Genomic DNA, 22,557 nt, shown 5'->3' on the forward strand with positions numbered 1-22,557 from the left:
AAAGGCCAATCAGAGACTATGTGATGGTTCATCTTCAATGTTAACTTGCTAGGCTTGGAATCACCTAGGAGACACACCTATGACTGTGCTTCTGAGGGTATTTCCAGAGAGGTTTAATTGAGGAGGAAAGGACCTGTCCTCCACAAGTGGAGGGTGGCACCATCCCATGGGCTGGTGTTCTGAACTGAATAAAAAGGAGAGGGCAAAGTGAGCAGCAGCATTCATCTCTATTTGCTTCCTGACTATGTGACCAGCCTCATGCTCCCAATGCCATGATGGACTGTGTCTTCAAACTGTGAGCCAAAATAAACCCTTCCTGTTGTAAGTCGCTTTCATCAGATATTTGGTCACAGCAATGGGGAAAGTAACTAGCATAGAGTCTGAAACCCAAAGGATCCAGTATCCATATTCTCTCTGGAGACACTAGATTTGGAAGCTGGTGTCTTAAGAAGGCAGAAGACTTAGAGAAAAAAGCATTTGTGTCTATGGGTATCTGAGACATTGTCCTAGCAAAGCTGTTATATACTCTGGATGCCTCCTCACTGGAACAAGACTAAGGAAAGACAGCTCTCCAGATAGGTGTGAGTCCTCAGGAGACCACAGGAAGCCTGACCTCTCTGTCTGCATCCTGGGTACTTCATCAGAACGTGGAGATAAAGGCTGGGACGCTGATCCTGATGGAGAACAAAGAGCTGTGTGATATTGCTGATGGTACCTTGTGAAGAGGTTGTGGTTGAAATCTGCCACAGTGTCAAGGAGTCTGACAGAGACTGTGGGAAGGAGAGGCTGAAAAGGAGGCCTAGGATGAGGCCCCAGGATGCAGAATCACTTTGAAACAAATGTAAACACAGGGATCTGGGGGTACCTCACAATGCTAGGAACAAGTGAGATTCCTGGCCGAACACTGTGACTAACTGGTAAAAGACATGGAGACTTGGTAGTTAAAAGACACACAGTCAAGCTGGGCATAGTGGTATATACCTATAATCCCAGTAGGATGGAGGTGGAGGCAGAAGGGTTTGTAAATTCAGGGTTAGCCTGGGCTACAGAGTGAGTTCGAGGCAAGCCTGGGCCATTCAGCGAGTTCAAGGGAAGCCTTCACCATGTCTCAAATTCAAGGCCAGCTTGAGCTACATGAGTTCAAGGCCAACCTGGGCCACATAGTGAGTTCAAGGACAGTTTGGACTACATGGTGAACTTAAGGCCAGGCTAGGGCGCATCATATGTACAAGGCCTATCTAGGGTACTGAGTTTAGCCTCAGCTACATACTAAATTCACATCCAGCCTAAGCTACTTGAATGAGTTGAGGCTAGGCCAGCCAGCACTGTCAGTGAGTTCAGGCCATAACTGCTTGCTATACTGGACCATCTGACTGCACTTAAAAAGGATTAGCTGTCCTTTGCCTGGGAGAAAAGAGTTCCCTGGCGAGAAGAGAAGCCGCTGCTTGACACAATGAGACCTGCTGTGCCTGGGGGCAGGTGATCAACCCTCACCCTCACCATTGTGAGCCAAGAACAAAGTGTGGCCTCACTTCCCCTGCAGGCATCCATGCCACCTGTTCAACCATGTGAGCTGTAGTCAATAACACACAGGGGATGATGAGATTCTTCAACGGGTGCTTAGAGCCTCATTTTTCAAACTCAACTGCAATTACTACCATTAACACCAACATTCCAACTCAAAAAAAATCATTCAAAAACGATAATCATATTAAGGGAATCTGCCAATGCCCTAATAGCTCCATTACAGAGAAGAAGAACAGAAATTAAAAACAATCACTTTTATTGTTGCTATTACACAAAATATATGCATCACACACAACCGGTCCAGCTGACAAAGAGAGAGGAGGGAAGGAAGAGAGAGTCAGCCAGGAATGGGTAGCAGCCATGAGAACTCCCATTCAGAGGTATAAAGCTTTCTGGGTTTCCACGCTGACCCTTTTCATAGGTTTAACCAAGAGTCTGCCACTGTTTGCTTCCACATCTTCTATGGTTTGAATCTAAAATATCCCCCACAGGCTATCTGGGAGGCCCTTTAGGGGGCAGGGCCCAGTTGAAGGAAGTAGGTCACTAAAGGGGTGGGATATTGAAGGTCATACCTCAGACCCTACTTCCAGCCTCGGAATCTTGGTCCACTATAATATAAGGAGTCTCCCATCACAAACTCCCACCATGAACTCTCCCATGTTTTCCCAACCATGATAGAAGGAAAATAAACCTTCTAAGACATAGGCTAAAAGGTCATCTTTAACCCAAGATGAATAATGTTGATTATTAACTTGAAGGGATCTGGAGTCATAGAGGAGACAAACCTCTGGGCATGTCTGTGAGGGACTTTCTAGATTAGGTTCTTTGAGGTGTTGTCTTAGGGTTTCTATTGCTGTGATGAGACACCATGACCACAGCAACTCTTATAAATGAAAACGTTTAACTGGGCCTTGCTTACAGTTTCAGAGGCTTAGTCCATGATTATCATGGTGGAACATGGCAGCATGCAGGCAGACATGGTGCTGGAGAAGGAGCTGAGAGTGGAGAATGAGCTACATCTTAACCCACAGGAAACAGGAAGTGAATTGAACTAGGCGTAACTTGAGCATCGGAGACCTCAAAGTCCACCCCCACAGTAACACACTTCCTCCAACAAGACCACACTTCCTCCAACAAGGCCACACTTCCTATTAGTGCTACTCCCTATGAACTTATGGGGGCCAATTACATTCAAACCACAGGTGGGAAGACCCACCCTCAACCTAGGTGTCACCATCCAATAGGCTGGGGTCCTGGACTAACTATGAATACAATGTAACTTCCAATTTCTGCTGCTTTGACTTCCACTACTGTGATAGACTGTATCCATTCAAACTGTGAGACAAAAACAAACCTTTCTTCCTATAGTTGCCTTCGTCTGGCATTTTGTTACAGCTATGAGTTAAGTAACTAGTACACACTATAGTGCACAGCTGGAAGAGACCTCATGGTGGAGTTCCCACTTCAAATTTCCCACTAAGGTGCTGGAGATGCAGCTTAGTGGTAGATTACCTGCTTAGAACCCCCCCCCCCCAATGTGGAGTTATGGAAGTGTCTCAGCAGTAGAGCTCCAGTTTAGAATCCCTCAGTGAGGGGCTGGTGGCATGGCCAAGCGGTGGCACCATTATTTAGCATATGCAAGGCCCTAGTTTCAATCTACATCATCCTCAAAGATACCTCAGCATTAGCTTCAGCAACTCTTCTCAGAGTATAGTCAGCCCCGGTTCGTTCTGTGGCTAGTGCTGTTAGCCCTCTGCTCATAGGTTTTACACCCATGGAGTCAACCAACCAGCAAGTGGAAATACTTGAAAACAAAATTGCATCTGTATTGAATATATGTACAGATATTTCCTCTCACTTTTATTCCCTAACATTATAATGAAAACTTGCACATTGACATCGTGCTGAGGTTTTCAGTGTTGAGGTGATTGATGGCCCAGGATGATGTAAGTTTTGTGGGAACACCACACTGTCTACATAAGAGACTTGAACATACTGGATTTGGCTAACTGCGTCAGGGTCCTAGGACCAATCCTCCATGCACAGAACCGAGGACAACTCGGTCAACTACTTTGGTAACAGGCACCTTGCTAGTTAACATCCTACTTACTACAGGGCACTTTGTGATGATGTCATATTCCATTGACTCCTAATGTGCTTCCCATAAACACAGTGAGGTCCACAGGGGTTGTTGCCCTTCAATCCCAGAAGCTGGATGCTAAGGACCAGTAGATAAAACAGAGGAGGGGGGGAGAACTGTCTATAGCAAGTTGCTCAGTCCAGCAAAGCCCTTTATTGGGAATCTCACTACTTCTGGGAGATTCATAATCCTCAAAGTGTTACTACTTTAGAGATGTCATTAAGCCCATTTCCTGTTGGAGGGAACTGACACTCAGAGACTATGCTTATCTAACTTTCCATTGCTATAGCAAAACACCCGAGATCATTCACTTATAAAGAAAAAAGGTTTATTTTGGCTTGAAAGAGTCCAATCCATACAAAGTAGTTCCATTGTTCTCTTAGCATTATTATTATTATTATTACTACTACTACTACTACTACTACTATTATTATTATTATTATTATTATTAGGGTCAGAGGACAACTTTCAGGAGCCAGCTGTCCTTCCACCACGTGAGTCCTCTGGATTGAGCTCAGGTTGTCAGCCTTACTGTAAAGCGCCTTTATCTACTGAGTCACCTGGCTGGCCAGCTTCAGCAGGGGGTGCTGTATAACAAGGGCAGGGTACACATGGCAGGGACAAACTGCCTCCTGGCCAGAGGGCAGAAAGAGGAAAAGAGACTATCCTCTTCCCACTTCAAGGACATTCCCAACAATCTAAGATTCTCTCAGCAACTCCATATCTTCTCTTCCTGTCCCCCCACCCCCTCGTGTGTGTGTGTGTGTGTGTGTGTGTGTGTGTGTACATGGACGTGGAGGCCAACGGATGACCCCAGGTGTCATTCCTCAGGTGCTGCCCACCTTCTTTTTGAGTCAGGGTCTCTCACTGGCTTGGAACTGGACCAGTAGGCTAGCTTGACTCGAGAGGTCCAGGCATTCACTTGGCTTGGCTGCCCAGTGCTGGCTGGGATCCTAAGTGTGCACCACCACAGCTGGCACTTAAAAAAAAAAGATTTTTTTTTAATGTGTGTGAGCATTCTGTTTATATATATGTCTGTGCACCACCATATGCACACTGGCACTTTCAGAAGAGGGACTCACATACTCTGGAAATGTAACTACTGATGGTTGCGAGCTACCATGTGGGTGCTGGGAACAGAATCGCAGTCTTCTGTAAGAGCAATATGTGCTCTTAACCAATGACATCTCTCCAGCCCCAAGGTATGGCATTTTTATGTCTGTTCTCAGGGAGATCCAGGCACTCATGTGTTCATGCTTAAAGGATAAGTATTTATCAAGCAATCCATCTTCTCAGAGTCCATTTCTTTTCTCTTTTTAAAAACATTTTTATTCGTTTATTTTTATGTATAAGAGTGTTTTGTCCACTTGTGTATTTGTCCACCATATGTGTGACTGGTGCCTATGGAAGCCAGCAGAGAGCATTGGATCCCCGGAAACTGAAATTATGAATGGTTTCAACCTGCCACACGGGTGCTGGGAAGTGAACCCAGGTCTCATGCAAGAACAGCAAGTGCTCTTAACTGATGAGCTAGCTCTCTAGTCCTTCACCTTGTTTTTTTGAGACAAGGTCTCTCCCTAGACTGGAGCTCACCAAGTAGACTAAGCTGGCAGGTCAGTGAGCCCTGGGGCTCTTCCTGTCTCTACCTTCCCAGCGCTGGGATTACAAGTGCATTCTACCCTACACTCCTGGCATTTCATATGGGCTATGGGAATTGAACTCAGGCCCTTATGCCTACACGGCAAGCAATTTACCAACAGCTTAGGTTAATTCTAAATGTCAACTGCCATGACCACTGGGCCATCCCTCTCTCCAGGCCCCAGAGTCCACTTCTTAAAGGTCCCACTACTTCCCATTACCACGGCCCTGGAGAGCAGGCCTTTAACACTCGGCTCTCAGGGAATATTTCAGACCCAAACTTCAGGAGAGGTAATAGTAAGATTTGATCAAGCACAGTTTGGTTCCTGTAAGCTGTGAGGATCCTGGAGCTACCCGGTGATGGCAGACTTCCCTCCACTCCTTGGTGCATGGCTGCCTCGCCAACCGGATAAGCTAAAACCAACAGCAGCGAAGAGCGCTCCCACTGCATGGACCAAGAGGTCTCGTTCTGAAGCTTTTCTGGGGAACTTGTGGCTGCTAAACACTAAAAATATAATTTTGGGGAAGGAACTGGCAGGCTTGGGGAGTCTTAGCTTGCACAGGAGAGTAATTTAATACTCAGAGTTCCATTTGCCTGTGCTAGACATATAAATACTGGAAGGGTTAGTGCCCCTGCCTTTTAAAAAAAATCAAACTCTGTATCCAGCACACACATATCTCACAGATCAGACCCAAAGGCCAGAGCTTTGCGGTTCAATGGAGGGAACATTTTTCGCGTTTGTTGCTGGGGAGATAATTCACCCTGGAATAACTTCCTCCCAAACAACGGGGGAAGCAGGCTGCCTGGGTGTTAAGAGCCTTTGTTTGTGGGGGGGATAAAGGAAAGGCTCATCTCCTCTCCCCTTGAGTGTGATTTTTCACAGATTAGAAGGGGAAAAAAAAAAAAAAACACCCTGCCAGTGGGGATTGAAGTTGTCAGTTTCCAATGCCTGTTTCCTTGGCTGACCGATTTCCGCTCAGGCTTGTTTCACTGAAACAAAGACCCTCTCCAATCTCTCTCCAGTGAGCTGTTTCCTAGGAGCCATTTTCTCACCATAACACATTTATTTGTTCTTTGCTAATCACATTTGATTTAGTCTTTGAGGAACTGATTTGCTGATAGGTCTTTGAAGAGTAGTTTTGTAAAAACATGGTGTGTTCTAAGAAGTGATCTGTTAAGCCATTATCAGCCACCAGAACTTCTTATAGCCGTGTGTGTGTGTGTGTGTGTGTGTGTGTGTGTGTGTGTGTGTGTGTGTGTGCGCGCGCAGTTGTCTGCAGAGTCCAGCAGAGGGCATCATATCCCATGGAGCTGGAGTTACAGGTGGTTATGAGCTGCCCCATGTGGGTACTGGGAACTGAACTGGGGTCCTCTGGCCAAATGGTATGTTTTAACTTCAGCACCATCTCTCCAGCCTGAGATACATTTTTTTAAGTATGTGGTTAACCAGCTTGTGAGATGAGTTGGGTAAATGTTTTGGAAAAAAAATTAGTTTATGATAGATATCAGTAAAGCATATTGTCTGTTTTGTCTGGCTAAAGAGCTATGAGGGGTGTGTGTGTGTGTGTGTGTGTGTGTGTGTGTACATGCAGAGGTCAGAGGTTGGTTGTTTTCTCAATTACTCGCCACCTAACTTTGAGGCAGAGTCTCTACAGAACCTAGAGTTTGCCACGTTGACTAGGCTGGCTGGACAGTGAGGTTCAGGGATTCACCTGTCTCTGTCTCCTTCATCATGTCACCACACCTGGCTGTTTTCTGTAGGTCATAGGGTAGTACGCTGGTTAGTTTTTTGTAAACTAAACACAGGCTAGGGGCAGGGCGGCATGAAGAAAGAGAGAACCTCAACTGAGAAAATGCCTCTCCATCAGACTGACCTGTGGACAAGTCGTAGGGGGGCATTCTCTTGATTAATAATTGACTTGGGAGGGTCCAACCCACTGTGGGCAGTGGCACCCCTGGGCAAGTGGTCCTGGGTTTTATAAGAAAGCAAGCTGAGGGGCTGGAGAGATGGCTCAGCAGTTGAGACCATGTGCTGCTCTTACAGAGGACCCAGCTTTGGGTCCCAGCACCCACATGATAGCTCACAGCCATCCATGGCTCCAATTGCGGGGTATCCTCTGATGCCCTCTTCTGACCTCTGCAAGTACCAGGCACGCACGTGGTGTAAAACATACGCGCAGGCAAAACAATCATACACACAAAAGAAAAGAAAGAAGAATCAGAATCAGAACCAAAGGATGGGGGAGGAGGGAGGTGGAGGAGGGGGGAGGAGGGAGGAGGGAGCAGGAGCAGCAGCACCTGAGCAAGTTATGGAGAGCAAGAGAGTGAGCAGAGTTCCCTCATAGTTCCTGCCTTCCATTCCTGTCCTGATTTCCCGCAGTTATAGTGTAGCCTGGGGGCTGGGAGCTGAAATAACCCTTTCCTCTCCAGGTTGCTTTTGGTCATGGTGTTTACCACAGCAACAGAAAGCAAACTAGACAAGGTTTGGACTTAGGCCCTCACCCTTCTGTAGCAAGCCCTTTTAGTAGCTGGGCCATCTACCCATTCCTGGGCTGAATACTTTTATAGGTGAATATTCATCACTGATTTCTTGATGGAAACAGAAAAAACTGAACCTTAATGGAGCAAAAGTGCATTCCTTGTAGTCGTCAGTTTTTACCTTAACTGAGTTCCAATACCCGAGAGACATAAAGGAGGACATTTTTATTTTGATTCACAGTTTTAGAGGGGTCATTCCATGGCTACTTGTCCCATGAGCTTAGGAAGACCAGCACAATGCCGGGAGCGTACTGAAGAGAACCATGTTCCCATCACAGTGAACAGGAAGCAGAGGGAGTGAAAAAGAAGGGCCCTGAGACAACATATAGACTCTTAGGACACACCTCTAGTGATCTACTTCCTCATGCTAGGCTCCAACTTCTCATAGTCTCTAGAACTTTCTAAAATAGGCCCGCCAGCTGAGGACCATGCGTTCAACATGACCCTATAGGGGATATTTTACATTCAAACCATAGCAGGCCCTACGACAGAAACCAGTTCTTACTCGAAGTGTCTATGAAAAGTGCACCTTTCTCCCTGCCCCCCCCCTCCTTTTTGACTGCTACAAGGTCAGGTGACCAGGATATTTGGCCTGACCACGGGCCCATATCAAGGGAGCCAGCCAACTTTATGAAACGGGGCGCCAAAATAAGCCTGTCCTCCTCCTCCTCGAAGTTGCTTTTCTTGGGTGTTCTGTCACGGTGACAAAAAGCAACTGACTCAACCATAAATACAGCTCTAAGCTTCCTCATATCTGCTACAAGCAGCGTCCCTGGACTCGTCTGGAGTGTCTAAAAGATGTTTGTTTCTAAGAGCGGTACAGCTGGGACTGAGGTGTAGTGGTATTTGCTCCACAGGTAGCTCAGTGGTTAAGAGCACTGACTGATGTTCCAGGGGACCCAGGTTCAATTCCCAGGCTGTCTGGTGTCTGATCACACCAGGTTAAAACAAAAAAACAAAAACCAAAAAAAAAAAAAAAAAAGAAGAAGAAGAAGAAGAAAACACGTGACCCCTCTCTCCTCTCATTCTAAGAGGTCACATAAAATGGCAAGAAGCACCGCCTCCTTCAGGCTGTATAGCTCCAGGTCATGGGCGGAGCAAATACCACCACACTGAGGAGAAGGTGCAGTCAGTGAAATGCTCGTCTTTCAAGCCCAAGAACTTGGATTTGATCCTCAGAATTCAGATGAAAAGAAAAAGCACATGGCGACATGTGCTTATAATTCCAGCATCAAGGAGGAAGAAACAAGTGGATCCCTGGGCCATGGTGTCCACCCCGCCTGGTTTAATTGGCGAGTTTGCAACCAGTGAGAGACTGTGTCTCATAAAACAATATGAATAGCATATTAAAGTTTACCTCTGCCCTCCACACACATGTGCACCTCCAAGTGCACACACATGCACAAACGCGCGCGCGCGCGCGCACACACACACACACACACACACACACACACACACAGTGCAATTATTCAACCACTAAAGCCCAAGAGATAATGACTTGGTGAAGTCTTCAGCAAATAGCATGAACTTTAACAACCTTTAGATATTCACCAGCATCAGCTCACTGTGCGCCCAAGAATACGATGAGAACAATTGTATTCAGAATCTGAATAAGGTCTGTTAGACCCTGGCACAGATGGGCTTGTTCATGCCGTTTTTAAGAAAGTGGTTGAGTAGAATAATACAACAATTATTTTGAAATGGGGGGGGGGGCGTGTTTCCTACATTCACCTTGCCATCTGGAGGCAGCCTCGAGATGATAAAGACGTCAGAGCTGGGATGGAAAGAATTTAAGGAGCTGGTCTGTTGTGACGGCAAATCCAACATTTGAGACTAATTTTTAAAACGGCAGTCTTAATAGGGTCTCAAGTGCATGAGCCAGGCACCAGAGAGAGACGTATTTTATAAATCCTCCAAATCCTCTTTACAGATCAAAGATGGCTACCATGTGAAGTCACAGGAAGGGGGGCTTTAACCCATAATGGGTGTCAATACTGGCTTAACTTAGGATAACCTGGGGAAGTTTGGTTTAGTACTATTGTTCTAATGTATGTGTATTCCTGTGTGCAGATGCATGTATAGACACAGGTGCACATACACGCGTGCATGCGTATACAGACTAGAGAACAATATTCTTTAGTGTCATTTCTCAGAAATGCTATCTACCTCCTTTGAGACAAGGTCATTGACTTGTCTGGAACTCACCAAGTAGCCAAGCTGACTGGCCAGTAAGCCCTAGGGATCCACCCATCTCTACCTCCCCAGAGCTGGGATTACAAGTATGTCCCACCTTGCCTAGCTATTTATGTGGGTTCTGGGGATTGAACTTGGGCCCTATGCTTGTACAATGTCCTGGTTAGTTTTAAATGTCAACTTGACACAGTCTAGAGTCATTTAAGAAGCGAGCTTCAACCGAGGTGTTGCCAAGATCAGATTGGCATGTAGCCATGTCTATAGGGGATTGTCTTGATTATTAATGTATGTAGGAAGGCACAATCCACTATGGGTGGCACCATTCCCTAGGCAGGTGGTCCTGAGCTGTATAAGAATCTAGCTAAGCATGAGCCCGAGAGCAAGTCAGCAAGCAGCATTCCTCTAGGCTTTCTGCTATACTTCTCTAGCTAGAGTTCCTTATTCTGAGGTAATGATGCACAAGATAACAATCAGTCCTACCTTCAAGTTCCTGCTTGAGAACCTACCCCAATTTCCCTCAAGGATGGACTGTTGACTTGGAACTATAAGCTGAGACAAACTCTTTCCTCCTCCGTGTTGCTTTTGTTCGAGACGTCTTATTGCAGCAACAGAATAAAACCAGAACACACAGTAAGCACTTTATCAACTGAACCATCTCCCAAGCCTGGGGGAAGCTTCAAAAGTCACCTGTACCCAGGACCACCCAAAACACACCGATCTGATGACTCCACATTCAGAACTGATCTGAAGCACAATCATGACTGAGGGGCTTAAATGGCATATTTCTAGACCCAACTTGAGGTTTCTTCTTGAAGTGGGAAGAAAGAAGAAAGATAAGATCACTCAGCTATGTTGCTCAAACTAGAATTCAGACAGGGGAGAGGAATCTAGCAAATGGGCTAAAAGACAGAAAGGTAGGTGAGAGACAGGATGCTCTGTGCTGTGCCTTCTGGGAGAGGATGGATGTCTTAGTCCAGACAGGGGAGCAGAAATGGTAGAGGGATTGATGTTCAGGCAGAAAGTGGATCTTAAATAACATTCATAGTGCCCAAAGGCAGAACAGTGTTCTGGATGTGCAAGGAAACCTAAAGTTTCTGCATCGCCTTGGGGTAAGGGGAAATGACGAACCCAACGAGGTCACAAGAAGAATCAGGAAACTGGAGGGAGAGATGGAGGGACATTAGTATCAAGAGTTCATGACAAGGGATCAGCTGTGAAGAGAGGGGGCCATTCTCAGTAACTGCAGTCATGGGGCTGGAGAGATGGTTCAGGACTGAAGAGTGTGCCTTGCCCTTTGGAGGTTCTGTTCCCAGCACTCACATCAGGCGACTCACAACCACCTGTCACTCCAACTTCAGGTGATCTGATGCCCTCTATGAGCTTGGCACACACCCTCCACGCAGACGCAGACACATAATTAATGAAACGAATCTTTAGAGGAAAAGAAACCAGAAGTGCAAGGCGTGAGGTCAATCAGCAGGAGCCAGGAAGATCCTTGCAGGAAGACCTGTTGTCAAAATCCATCTCCCATGGGCACGAGGCGGGTGCAGCTCCCTTTGCTCTTCTGTAATCTTTACTGAAGATAGGAGGGAGGAGAGGGAGGAGCTCTGATGGGGAAGAAAGGTGCTAACAGAGAATGGGATGCTTAAACCCTGATTTAACAGAGCAGTTCTCCCGAAAGTCACCATGTTTCCAACTGGAAGAAACAGGGGGCTACCTTGAAACAACTGGATGAGTTTTCTTCTCCAACATGAGTGAAAACGGGGGCTGGAGAGCCAGCCACATCCAGATGTGGAGAAACAAAGTCACTGTTGCTTTTAAAAATATATATCCGACTTGGGATTGAAACTGAAATTGTGCTTTGGGCTTCGGAGACAGAATAATGGATTGTTGCACTCCCAGGAAGCAAGGAGACAAGGACACAGGAGTCACAAGGGAGGGGATACAGCTCAGGGGGTGGGGGACCTGCTTGCTTAGTATGTTCAAAGCCCTGAGTTTTATTACTAGAGCAAAAGGGAGGGAAGAGAAGAGGGAGAGAAGGAGGGAAATAGGGAAGAAAGAGAGGAAGAGAAAAAAGAGGGAGGGAAGATGGATAAAAGAAAAATAAAATCAAGTTTGGGGGGCTCAGGCTTTAGGTGAGTAAGTAGACTGCTTGTTTGGTATGTTCACAGCCCTGGGTCCAACCCCAGCATCACACAGGAAGGGTGTAATGGCAGATGCCTGGAATCTCAGCATCACTGGGATAGATAGCGAGTTTGGGCCCCACACATCTTTCTGGAAAATAACTTAACAATGAGGTGTTATGACTGAGTAATATTCAGGCTTTAGGGCTATAAAGCCTGCTGCTATAAGAGGGGCTGCAGAGACACTACAGCAGGCAAAGAGCCCGTTGTATCAACCTGAGAACCTGAGTTTGGATCCCCTGCACTCACAGAAGAAGGTACGGCACTGTGCTCCTGCAGCCCCGGGATTGAAGTATGGAAGATAAACAGATTTCTGGAGTTTGCTGGCCAGTCTTGTTAACACTGACCTCTGACCTCCCAGTTTCTGTAATATTTCAGTCCATCATGTTGGGCAAGGTGTGGTGGCAGGAGGTGCTCCAGCCACTGTGGTGGGAACAGGTGGTGCAAGCTTGTTGACATGGTGGTGGACAAGAAGCAGAAGAGCTAAGCAGAACAGGAGGGCAGGTGTAACCTGCACAGACTGATCCTACTGACCTACTTCTTCCGACTCAGCCCCACCTTGTAAAAGTCTACTACGAGAAGAACAAAGCCAATCAAACCATGGTCCTGTCAAAAAGTACCAAAGGGATTCCAGAGGCCTTCTGGAAAAGATGATTATGTTCGCTGCCCTGACTGTGGGGTGGTGATGTATTCACAGATGCATGTATGTCAAGATCACTAAATCATACAGATCAACTGTGGCATTCACTGTACATCAACTAATACCTTGTTCTATTTTCCTTTCTACTGCTGGGATAAAAACACAGACTAAAAAAGCAACTTAGGGGAAGAAAGGCTATTTGATTTATACTTCCAAGTCACAGTCTATCACTGAGGGAAGTCAAGGAAGGAACTGAAGCAGTTTCTTGAAGCAGAGACCACAGAGGAATTCTGTTTGTTGGCTCCTTCTCAGGCTCCTGCTTAGCTAGCTTCCTTATAAAGACTAGGACCACCTACCTAGGGAATGTTGCTGCCCACAGTGGGCTGGGCCCTCCTGCATCAGTTAAAAATAAAATTCCCTCCAAGACATGCCCAAAGGCCAATTTGATCTGGGCATTCAGCTGAGATTCTTTTCAGGAGACTGTAGGCTGTGTCAAGTTGATCACTGAAGGTAACTGGGCCATACCTCAGTAAAGATGACTGCTCTAAAGAAAGCAGTTAAGGTTACTGTCTTACATTTACTACACACTTTCTGATATTGATGATATAAAATACCCCAAATGATGAATTTTCCTGTCATTTGTAGTGAACTCCATGCTTCCAAAGCTCACCTATTCTATATATTGCTTTGTATAGAAGACAGGAAAGTTAATCCCTTTAAAGATGTGCAATAGACGGGGCTGGAGAGATGGCTCAGCATTTAAGAGTGCACACTGCTCTTCCAGTATCCACGTTGTGCAGCTCACAACTGCCTGTAACTCTAGCTCCAAGGTACCTGATGCCCTCTGCTGGCCCCCATGGGCACTGCACCCATATACACATAAAAGACACATTCAGACAGACAGACAGACAGACACACACACACACACACACACACACACACACACAATTACAAATAAAATAAACCCTTTAAAAAGTACATGACCAAGAGAAGGGCTGAGAAGATGCTTGGTTCTAAGTTACTGAGAAAATCATGGTGAAAGCTGGACCACAGATATGCAGGTCATGGCAGGGCCCTATGGAGCTCCTATGCAAGAGAACCCAAGATAAGGTTGTGGATATTTCCATTTTTAGGTGGAGGAAGGCAGTGATGCCTCTCAACCACTCAAGAACCAGTGATGAAGGATGTTCTCAATCTAGTGAACAGAAGATCCCAGAAAGAACCGAACCTTTTGGTGAGGCTTCTGCACAGCCCATTAATGCCTTAGAACAGCAGTTCTGAACCTGTGGGTTACCACCTCTTTAGGGGGGAGGTCACAGGACCCTTTCATAGGGGTCACCTAAGACCATCAGAAAACACAGATATTTACAATTCCTAACAGTAGCAAAATTACTGTTATCAAGTAGTAACAAAAACAATTTTATGGCTGAGGGTCACCACAACATGAGGAACTGTATTAAAGGGTGGCAGCGTTAAGAAGGTTGAGTACCAGTACTTTAGAACATCAACAACTGTGAGAAGGTTGGGACGTTGCAGGTGCAGAGGCTAGATACACTTTACCTTGGGCTATCTTTAGCCCTCTAAGTAGCCATTCCTTGCCCTCATCAGTGTCTGTCCTAACATCCTTTTAAATCTCAGGCAAAACATTCTGAAATGTACTAACAGAGCACTAGCTTCTACCAACTGAAAGGTTAAATGTGACGCCAAAAACAAGAGATTTCCTTGCTTTGCCTACCAGATGTTTCTAGCAATGTACTTGAAAAATGCCTTAATTGGGTCTGCTGGAGAGATGGCTCAGCAGTTAAGAGCACTGGCCAATTTTCTAGAGGTCCTGAGTTCAATTCCTAGCACCCACATGGTGGCTCACAACTGTCTATATCTGAAGCCTCAGGGGATCTGATGCCTTCTTCTGATGTGCAGATGAACATGCAAACAAAATATCCAAATACAGAAGTAATGAAATTTTTTTTAAGAGAAAAGTGTCTTAATTAATGACTTTGTTTTTCTACTATAAAAACATCATGACAGACCACTTGCTGTTGCCTGCTAGTAAAGTTGTAGGACTCTCAGCTCCGTCTACAGCACTATGTCTGCCTGCATGCTGCCTTGCTTCCTGCCACGATGATAATGAACTAAGCCTCTGAAACTGTAGGCCAGCCCCAATTAAATATAAACATGTATATATATATATATATATATATATATATATATATATATATATATATATATATAAAAACATATACATATACATGTGTATATGTTATATATACACACACATCATCATCAAACTACTACCACATTGGAACACAGAATGAGGGGTAACCTAAGTCTGTGTTCCCAGACTGTGGTTACCTATAGTTGGCTCCAGCGTGAGCTTCCTCTGATCACGTCTGAGGTGAAGTTTGCATGTTGACAGTCCATAGTAGCTTTGACCTTTTCTGCACTTCTCCCAACCAACTCAATTCAGACTATCAGGAAAAAAAAATCCTTAAGCCATTGTGTACAATTTAATTCTTTACTTGAAGAATAGGGAAAACAATTAACATCCCCCCCCATTGTAAATGGCTAATAACCTATTGTCGAGAAAAGACTAGAAATTGGATAATGAACTCCATTATGTGAGATAGCATTTATTGTTTTCTTCATCATTAGAAAATTGCTTCCACTACCAATAAAAACACAATGGCAGTCCTTTCTCTCTCCACTCGCCTTTATCTTCTACTTCAGGTTGATGCCAGGAGTCTATCTAGCACTGTTTGTGACCGAATTTAAGAAAAAGTAAAAAGGGGGAAAAAATTAAATTTTCAGAGACCATGGCTGTAGTCCAATGGTTGAGTTCCTGCCAAGCATGCAGGTGGTTCTGGAATGAAATAATTAAGCTCTCAGCAGGTCTGCTCTTTAAAGACAGGTGAATCCTGTGCTGGTGAGATGGCTCCTTGGGTAAAGCGTTTGCTGAACAACCCTAGTGACATGAGAACCCACATAAAGGTTGAAGGCGAGGAAGCCAAATCCATAAAGTTGTCTTCTGACCTCCACACACATGCCATGGGACACATACTTACATGCACATACCATGCCCACACTGCCACACACATGCACACAATAACTAATTGAAAAAAAATGAAAACACATGCAGATTCACCCAAGTGTGTACCAATCTTCTTAAATTGTGGGTCATGATCTCATATTGGGCTGGGTAACTAAATGTGGGAAGACCAAACAGTTTACAACAGTGAAGGATTCCCAAGCATGTAATGACCTCATCAGATGTGTGGGGACTGGAGAGATGGCTCAGTGCTTACATGTGCTTGCTACCCTTTCAGGGGATCTGAGTTTGATTCCCATTGCTCGGTTGGTTGTGAGTTGTCACGTGGGTACTGGGAGCCAATGCTCTTAATTGCTGGGCCATCTCTCCAAAGTACTTCAGGTTATGACTGATTATCAGTAAATGCTTAATTTGTGTACCAATCTTATAAAAAGCTACATATCTAGGATTGTATAGAAATTCCCCATGTTATCTTAGTTAGGGTTACTACTGCAGTGAGGAAACACCATGACCAAAGCAACTTGGGGAGGAAAGGGTTTCTTCTGCTTCCAGATCACAGTTTATCACTGAAGGAAGTCAGGACAGGAACTCAAGCAGGGCAGGAACCTGGAGGCAGGAGCTGATGCAGAGGCCATGGAGGAGTGCTGCTTACTGGCTTGCTCCGCCTGCTTTCTTACAGAACCCAGGACCACCAGCCCAGGGATGACACCACCCATAATGGGCTGGGCCTTTTTCCCCCATAAATCACCAATTAAGAAAATGCCATGAATGCTAGGGAGAGGCAGGTGGATCTTTGTGAGTTTGAGGCCAACCTGGTCTACAAAGTGAGTTCCAGGACAAGCAGGATTGTTACACAGAGGAAACCCTGTCTCGAAAAACAAAAACAGAAAAAGAGAGACAATGTCATACATACAGATTTGCCTACAGTCGGACCTCATGGAAGCATTTTCTCAATTGAGACCCTTTGTCTCTCATGACTCTAGCTTGTGTCAAGTTAACATAATACTAGAGAAACCCTGTCTAAAAAATAAATAAATAAATAAATAAATAAATAAATAAATAAATAAACAAACAAGCATCAAAAGAAAGCAAATGTCATACAAACTTGCCTACAGTCCGACCTCATGAGGACATTTTCTCAATTGAGGCTCCTTCATCTCTGATGACTCTAGCTTGCACCAAGTTAACATAAAACCAACCAGCACAGGGGTCATGAGCAGGGAGAGCTTAAGAAGTCCTGGAGTAGTGGATTCCTGAGAGTCCCAGAGGAGGCTGGATGCTTACCCATTAGGACCATCAGAGAGCTTACAGAGCCCCAAGTAAGGGGCCTAAGCACAGCTCCCACATGTGGACAACCTCCTCAATGGGGGTGCAGGGCTGTGAGCATCGCACAGGCTAACAATCCCATCTGGTGTCCACATCTACACCTTCAGTATTGGGAGGCTTCTGACAATGGGGAACATCAAAGTTCAGAGGAGTTAAGTTGGCAGTCACTGTCACACAGCTAAGAAGAACCTTTGCCCCCTCCTATCCCAACCCCACCCCATATTCAGAAAGTCTCTCCCAGACACAAGTCACAAGGAAGCAGTAAGAAAGCGATGTGCCTGTCTTTTCTTGAGTTCTGGGCATTGCATAAAGCATACTCTGGGAACTCCTCATGACTGGCCCCTGGGCGGTTGAAGGTTTCCATTTACAATAGCTACAGAGCCAGGAAACACCATACCCAGAAATTCTAGGTCCAGTTAGTGACACCTAAGAGTGACCAATGAAAGAAAATATAAAACTGCACAGAAGAAATGCACATTTAAGGAGCCAGCAAGAGGGCTTTGTGGGTAAAGGGGCTTGCCACCAAAAGACAGCTAACCTGAGTTTGGTCCTCAGAACCCACCTGGTGGAAGAGAACTGACTCCAAGCTGTTCTCAGATTTTTGTATGCATGCTATGGCACATGCTCACACACACACACACACACACAGAGAGAGAGAGAGAGAGAGAGAGAGAGAGAGAGAGAGAGAGAGAGAGAGAGAGAGAGACTAAAATATAAAAAAAGAAAAGAAAATTCATATTTAACCCTAGAGTCCAACAGTCCAGAATCCCATAGCTGAGACTTCACTGAAAATTATAAAACACACAAGGGAACGATCCTCTGTTGAGTAAGAATCAGCAGATACCACAGGGCTACGATGCCCAAGAACTCAAGATAACAATGCAACTCTCACATACAGACTTCAAAATAGTGACGTCCAAATGATTAAAAACATTAAAATGGGTCTTAAAGTAAAAGAACAAGGCTTATGACGACAAAGGAGCCTTGGGGCTGGAGAGAGGGCTAAGCCAGGAAGAAGACTTCTTGCTCTTACACAGGACCTGAGTTCGGGTTCCAGCACTCACATGGTGGCTGACAACTCCCTGTAACTCCAGCTTCAAGGGAATCTACAGCCCCTTTTTGATCTTTGTACTCACTGTACTCCTGTGCACATCATGACACAAGGACACACCTACTCATAATACAAATAATCTTTAAATATTACAGTGGGGTTAAAAATATGAGGACAAGAGCTTATAGAAAATAATGAGGACCGGGCTTGGTGGTGCACACCTTTAATCCCAGTACTTGTGAGTTCAAGGTCAGCCTGGTCTACATACTGAACTCCAGGATAACTAGAGCTACATAGTGAGACCCTGTCTTGAAAAACAAACAAAAGTAAATAAGTAAATAATAAAAAAGAACATAATAGAGCTCCTATATAACAACATAATATATTTTTATTACTGAGAGCAGGTGTTTCCCTCAATTTTAGGGCCTATTAATTTGATTATAGTAACTATAATCATAAAATCACCACCCATATCTCAATATCAAACATCATTATTTGGCCAGTATTAATTATAGCTGTAATTTCATTATTGTATTATCTCTCCCAGAACAAGCAGTCAAGGGGCTGCAGAGATGGCTCACTGGTTAAGAGCACTTGCTGATCTTCCAGAGGTTCCAAGTATGGGTCCAGCACTCATATGGGACAGCTCACGACTGCCTAAAACTTCAGTGGGAGAGGATCCAACTCCAGCTTCTGGCCTCTGTGGGCCCTGCACTCACATGCACATACCCTTCCCAATTAATCTTTTTAAATGGTTAAAAAAAAAATAGAACCCAGCATGACAATATTATGAATGTACCAGAATTTTCATTTTTGTCTTTTACAATTATTTAATGTATTTTGTGGGCTTATCGGGGAGCAGTGTGAGTGAGCACAAGCCACAACTCACATGGAGAAGCCAGAGGGCTTCTCTTTCTACCAACTGGGTCCTGGGGATCAACCCAGGCCATCAAGCTTGGCAGCAGGTGCCTTTACCCACTGAGCCATCTCACTGGCCCAGGACCAGAATCTTAACACCATTTTCTTTGATGCAGCTGGAAGATGAAACCCAGTTTCACGCCAACATTTCTTCTGATATTTTGGGTCAAAGGCATAAATTTTAAAAACAAAACAAAACAAACAAAATTCCTGGAAGTGAAAAAAAAATGCGGTCTTTGGAATCTGAAACACCGCAGGGAAACCAAGCAGATTGCACACAGCTGAGGAGAATAAATAAATGAAATAGAAGAAAAGATGCAATGAAATTACCCTTAGTGCACATAAAGAGATGGGGGAAATATGAAAAGGAGATGAAGACATAGCGAGGTTGGATCCTTTCATGGAAATATCATCCGTAAGCCACCAGAAGCTTGTCAATTTCTCCCCCTTGTCAACAGGAATGGAAATTACCTGATGCGGGGCCTTCAAACAAAGCTTTGTAATTTATAAGGGACGACTGTGAGGTTAATCCCTTTGATTCACTGGCTCCTCACAGACATCATTCATGGTGGTGGGTATTAAATTAGACGTCTTGTGGAAGAAGACACTGAGCTCAGACAGATTTCACCAAAGCTTATCACCTGACAAGGGTGAAACTGAAAATCAAAAGGAAACTTTGCAGTGGAAACACCTTCCCTCTGCTACATGCCTTCCTGATAGGTATTCACCGGGATAAAAAGGAGTGTGGACGCTGTCGCAGGAATGGAGGAAATTTCTAGATGCTAACGGATTATCTACTTTGTCAGGTCAAAATTAGCCCAGAGCAGCAAGTGACTCTCCTTGCTCGGTTTTGAGTACCTCCTTTTTCTGATCACATGGAGCCTGCAGTTGCAAGGGTAGGAGACATGACTGGATTCCCTTGCAGAAAGTTGAGTGACTCAGAATGAGTTCCTACCGGTCTTTCATCACTTTTGGCGGGAAGGGGATACCAAGTATAATTCATTTCCCCCAGTAGATTGCATGGGTCCAGCGCACAGGCAGCACACAGATAACCACGTTCATGACTGAGTACTGAAACCAAAACCCGAATGTGAGCCACTGAAACCCTTGCGTGGACTAGCTACTTTTCTGTGGCTGTGATAAAATAACCAACCAAAAGGAAGAAAGGATGTATTCCGGCTTACAGTTACAAAGGGACGCAGTCCATGGCGGCAGCGAAGGCGGGAAACGGGTGGCAGGAGCAGGAAACTGGCCGACTACAGTTCCTCCATAGACAGGAAACAGAGAGAGAGAGGGAAAAGGAAGTAGAGTGAGCCTGCCCCAGGGACGTACTTCCTCCAGAAAGGCTCCGCCTCCTTCAAGTTCCATAACCTTCCCAAACAGCGCCACCGCCTGGGAACCCAGTGTTCAAACACAGTAGCCTACCACCACACTGAGTTAAAAGAAAAAGCAAATGAAATTCGTTCAAACTGTGGGCTCTCTTTTTTGAAAACACTATGTGAGGGTCCCGTTACTGGAACAAAACACCTGAGATGATCAACTTAAAAAGAGGAAAGACTGATGTTTGCTCAGAGTTTCAGTCCGTCGTGGTGGACATCTGTTTATTTGGCGGTGGATGAGAGGGAAAGGACAGGTAGGGCATGCCCCCAGCGAACTTCCTTCCACTACACCTCGCCTCTTAAGTGCTCCACCACAACACTACCGCAAGCTGGCAATCGAACCCTCAATATATGAGTGTCTTGGAGACACTGAAACCCCCAGTTATAGAGAACCAAGCATCCTCTCCCTCTAAACACTGAGACAAACTGCTCAAGCAGCCCATTCCTGAGAAACCTTGGCCCTAAAAGGCCCAGTTCCTACAATACAACAGCTGAAGTGCCCAAGTTGTTGAGATTCAACATATCTGCCAGCTGGGATCTTAAGTCTAATACAGATCTGGATTGATTAGCCACGGCAGAACAAATCTGGGCGAGTCCGTCTGCAAAATGCCTGTTGTATATTGTAATCTTCAAAGGGGTGAGGTGGGGCTGGGAAGAAGACTCGGTGAGGAAAGGGCTTCTATGCAAGCGTGAGGATCAGGGTCCTGAGGCCGAGAACCTGCATAATAAGTTGGGCACGAAGGTGCATGCCTATCATCCTAGCACTAGGGAGGTGAAGATGGGTGGATCCCTGGGACTAGTCTAGCTGAATTGGTGGTTTCCAGGCTCAATGGCAGACTCTTTCCAAGAGAAGGCTGAGGAGGAGGAAAAAGAAGGTGTTGGAGGACCATCAAGGTGCTTTCCACACAAGCCTCCCCAAGTGCTTTATGGTACACTCATACCCCTACCCAGCATCACACACACACACACACACACACACACACACACACACACACACACACACACACACACAGAAAGCAAGAATGTCTAACACAGATCTCTAAATCCTGCCCCTGCTCCATTCTTGGCCATTTGAATGACTTCTCAGGACAGTCATGGTCTTGCTGCAGAGAGGTGTCTTAACCCTACAGACTTGCTGCAGAGAAATGATGTGGTGACAAGAACTGGGCCCCTCCCTGGGTTCCAGCAAGCTTCACTTCCTGCTTCTCAGAATTCCTTGCTTCCTGTCTTATACCGTAGCTCTTCAGGACACCATCTATCTCTTCTCTTTAGTTCCCTTGTGGGTCGTGGCCACCTTCCACACAACAGCTTTCACTTAGAAGGTGCTCTGCAGTTATTTCTGGAATGGTGAATGAACGAGTGGTTCTCATTAGGACATGTTCTCCAGCAATGCTTCTTACAGTCTTCTCTGGAAAAGGCTTCTATGTGTGATGGTTAATCTTTTTTGTTTGTTTTGTTTCATTTGTTTTTGTTTTTCGAGACAGGGTTTCTCTGTGTAGCTTTGGAGCCTGTCCTGGATCTCGCTCTGTAGACCAGGCTGGCCTCGAACTCACAGAGATCCGCCTGGCTCTGCCTCCCGAGTGCTGGGATTAAAGGCCACTCAGTGTGTGATGGTTAATCTTGATTGTCAACTTGATTGCATCTGGAATCGACTAAGAGACACACCCCAGGTTATGAAGAGTATTTCCAAGAAAGAGAAGACTATCTCCCAGAATTGGTGTCACCTTCCACAGCAGCCCAGATATAAAGAGGGCTGAGAGGAAGCAGTGTTGCCTGCCTGCCTTTGCCTCTTGCTGGTGAGTGCATCTACTTGGCTGCTGCTGCCACCATCTTCACTGACACCAGAACCCGGCTTCTTCAGGATTCCAGTGTAGATTGAGGACCAGTGACTGCTGGCTCCCTAAGACTCTCCCAGGCCTTCCAGTCAGCAGCAGAGGCCAAATTGGATGGGGCCCGAGGAACAGTGTCAGAGATGGC

At 45.4% G+C, this 22,557-nt stretch overlaps 1 protein-coding gene across 1 annotated transcript in view; it reads right to left on the reverse strand.

The window, feature by feature from the left end:
- Galnt17 (polypeptide N-acetylgalactosaminyltransferase 17) overlaps positions 1–22,557 on the reverse strand; it is a 442,332-nt gene that overhangs the window by 83,271 nt on the left and 336,504 nt on the right. The gene's annotated exons all lie outside the window — the stretch shown is intronic.

Source organism: Peromyscus californicus, unplaced genomic scaffold (genome assembly GCF_007827085.1).
Source record: "Peromyscus californicus insignis strain IS unplaced genomic scaffold, ASM782708v3 Scaffold_2__1_contigs__length_46816999, whole genome shotgun sequence".
Lineage (NCBI taxonomy): Eukaryota > Metazoa > Chordata > Mammalia > Rodentia > Cricetidae > Peromyscus > Peromyscus californicus.